General features: G+C 44.8%; 1 non-coding gene across 1 annotated transcript; it reads left to right on the top strand.

Annotated features, from left to right (window-relative positions):
* The first annotated feature begins 1,140 nt into the window (after positions 1-1,140).
* On the top strand, positions 1,141-1,211 carry TRNAK-CUU (transfer RNA lysine (anticodon CUU)). The gene has a single exon. It is a non-coding gene; the product is annotated as a tRNA-Lys (tRNA).
* The last annotated feature ends 2,516 nt before the right edge of the window (positions 1,212-3,727 follow it).

Here is a 3,727-nt window from a genome sequence, read left to right as displayed (position 1 = left end):
GAATAAGTATTTGTCCTGGGTGGGACACGAGTGGGTTTGCCTTTACCTGAAGCAGGAATAACCCAGACTGTCTTCCCCAGCAAATTCTTCATATGCACCACAGGAACTCTGTCCCCCTCTACAATATGTAAAAGTTCTGACTGGGCTGGGCCAGCCCTGTTGGCAGATCCTCTGGTGTTGACCAACCAGGTGGCCTTTGGTAAATGTGTATCCCAATGCTTGAAAGTTCCCCCACCCATCGCTCTCAGTGTAGTTTTTAACAGCCCATTGTACCGTTCGATTTTCCCAGAGGCTGGTGCATGGTAGGGGATGTGATATACCCACTCAATGCCATGCTCTTTGGCCCAAATATCTATAAGGTTATTCCGGAAATGAGTCCCATTGTCTGACTCAATTCTCTCTGGGGTGCCAGGAGGAGCTGTGCTTCAGTGCCAATCACTTCCGAAGCAGCTCGAACCCCTTCATAGGCTGCCAGTATCTCTTTCTCAGTTGGGGTATAGCTGGCCTCAGATCCTTTGTATCCCCGACTCCAAAAGCCGAGGGGTCGACCTCGAGTCTCCCCTGGAGCTTTCTGCCAGAGGCTCCAGGTAGGACCGTTCTCCCCAGCTGCAGTGTACAGCACATTTTTTACATCTGGCCCGGTCCGGACAGGTCCAAGGGCTACTGCATGAACTATCTCACGTTTAATTTGCTCAAAGGCTTGTTGCTGCTCAGGGCCCCATTTAAAATCATTCTTCTTCCGGGTCACATGATAGAGAGGGCTTACAATCGAACTGTAATTTGGGATGTGCATTCTCCAGAACCCCACTGCACCCAAGAAAGCTTGCGTTTCTTTCTTATTAGTTGGTGGAGACATTGCTGTTATCTTGTTGATCACATCTGTGGGGATCTGTCTACGTCCATCTTGCCATTTTATTCCCCAAAATTGAATCTCCTGTGCAGGTCCCTTGACCTTACTCCGTTTTATGGCAAAACCGGCTTTCAGCAGGATTTGGATTATTTTCCTCCCTTTCTCAAAGACTTCTTCCGCTGTATCGCCCCACACAATAATGTCATCAATGTATTGCAGGTGTTCTGGAGCTTGCCCCTGTTCCAGTGCAGTCTGGATCAGTCCATGGCAAATGGTAGGGCTGTGTTTCCACCCCTAGCTCAGTCGGTAGAGCATGAGACTCTTAATCTCAGGGTCGTGGGTTCGAGCCCCACGTTGGGCGCCAAAAAAGAACTGTCGTGGTTTAAACCCAGTCAGGTAACTTGTTCACTCACTCCCAGTGAGTGGTGCCGAGCTGACAACAATCAAGGTCCGTGTTCGTCTCCCCCCCCTCCCTGCACCGGGGCTCTCCCCTTCCCCGCTCCCGGAGGAACGGGGAGGAGGATCGAGAGAGTGCAACTCCTACGGGTTGAGACAAGAACAGTCCAGCAACAAATCACCACCGCTACTATCAGCTAAAACAATGATAAGGGAAAATAACAAGGGAAGAGAATACGATACCACCGGCCAAGAAAACGAGTTCCACCCGGAAGCTCCTGTCCTTCCGGGTAACTCCCAGTTACCCCCCACCCCGGGCATGACGTGCTGTGGTATGGAATACCTCCCCGGCCAGCCCGGGTCAGGCGCCCCGTCTCTGCTTCCTCACAGCTTCCCCTCCTCCCTGGCAGAGCATGAGCCTCACAGAGTCCTTGGTCAGGGTAAACATCACTTAGCAACAACCGACAACATCGGCTTCACCAACGCTGTTCTCAAAACTAGAAGTCAAAACACAGCACTGCACCAGTTAACACAAAGGAAAAAACATGACTGCTACTTGTTGAACCCAGGACAGTATTAAAGAATGTATTCATTAGTCCTGATAAAATAGCTCTTCAAATGTGCTGGCGTAATATTTCAGAAGTTGGATATACTTTAGAATGATCGCCTTTGTGTCAAATTCATCAGAGGGGAGCAAAAAAACCAATTACCTCCATTTCAACCATGACTAAGGCAAGCAACACTGTACAAGTTCAGTTATATCCACACTGATTGCATGAATGTTGATGGGAACTATACCATGTTGTGAGAGACTGATACAGATAATAACAAACCACTGGTTTTGCTTTCTAAAATTTTAGGACACTGTAAGGGAATTAGAGGGCTAGAGAGGATTTACATGTGAAAGGGGGAATACTAACCATGTCTGCAAGGACCTAAGTATCAGATGCCTTGGTCAGATAAATAATTTTGAAAACAAATAGTAATTTTTTGCATCCCACCGGTTTGTTCATTCTCCTAGTTTGTGGGAAAGTTTACTCTTAATTGCTATGGTATACACTGCAGGTTTATTTGCTGTGAAGATTACCTCAAAATATTTTTACCTCTACTAATATTACCCCACTACCAATGTTTATCTAAAAGAACAGATTTAAGTATGCTATGTACTTGGATTGTTGCAACAGAAGGGCATTACATCCCTGGATATACTCCCTTATTCTCTCCCTAGCCCTGGACTATCATGCTCAGTTCTGGAGGAAATAAGACCATGTCTATTAGCTGGTCCCAAGAAGCTCAGACTTTATTTTGAGTCTCCACGTCCTTCCTTTTCATCTCCTGCATCATTTTCAGTTCATATACAGGTGAAATAGGTACTTGTACAGGAGTCAAAAACTGTAGACTACACAAACTAAGGGGGCTTTAACTCCCACAGCTTCATAATGTAGCACTCTTGTACTCTCTTTTAAATGGCTTTAAGGCTTTATATCAAGCCTCTGAGAAAAAAAAAAAACAAAGGAAAGAAAAGAGATCCAACACCAAAACCAGCTCTGAGTTATGATTTTACACAGCTGCAACATTTTCTTCTAAATAATTGCAAACTATTCTAACATTGCATATTACGTTTTTGGAATACACAATTATCTGAATATTTCACATATTAAATGTGTTTGTTTTAAAGATTTTGATAAAATAATTGTTTTAATAAAAAATCTATTTTAGTCATGTGCAACAACAAAAATGTTTTTGAAAAGGAAAATAAAGGAACTTGATTTTCGTGATGCTTTTAATTTCTCTGTCACAGCTGAAGGTGAAACAGTTGTGGTTATCGATACTGCCTTTAAATTACTAAGAAAGGGTTTTCTTTTGTGCATATGGTGCTTTTATATCTGTTTTAATGTCGCAGAATCACAGAATGGTTAGGTTTCGAAGGGACAGAACCATAGAATAGTTAGGGTTGGAAAGGACTTTAAGATCATCTAGTTCCAACCCCCCTCCCATGGGCAAGGACACCTCACACTAAACCATGTCACCCAAGGCTCTGTCTAATCTGGCCTTGAACACCACCAGGGATGGAGCATTCACAACTTCCCTGGGAAGCCCATTCCAGTGCCTCACTACCCTTACCGTAAAGAATTTCTTCCTTATATCCAATCTAAACTCCCCTTGTTTCAGTTTTAACCCATTACCCCTTGTCCTATCACTACAGTCCCTAATGAAGAGTCCCTCCCCAGCATCCTTGTAGGCCCCCTTCAGATACTGGGTATCATCTAGTTCAATCCTCCCCTGTCACATGCAGGGACACCTTCCACTAGACCAGGTTGCTCAAGGCACATCCAGCCTGGCCTTGAACGTTTCCAGGGATGAAGCAGCCACAGCTTCTCTGGGCAACCTGCATCAGTGTCTCACCACCCTCAAAGTGAAGATTTTTTCCCTAATATTTAACCTAAACTTCCCCTCTGTCAGTTTTAAGCCATCTCCCTT

The sequence above is a fragment of the Pezoporus wallicus genome, unplaced genomic scaffold, assembly GCF_028554395.1.
Source record: "Pezoporus wallicus isolate ANWC-B61680 ecotype Strahan unplaced genomic scaffold, APGP_CSIRO_Pwel_v1 contig_4722, whole genome shotgun sequence".
NCBI lineage: Eukaryota > Metazoa > Chordata > Aves > Psittaciformes > Psittacidae > Pezoporus > Pezoporus wallicus.
The sequence above is the reverse complement of the archived record's forward strand: the minus strand, read 5'-3'. Positions and strand labels throughout refer to the sequence as shown.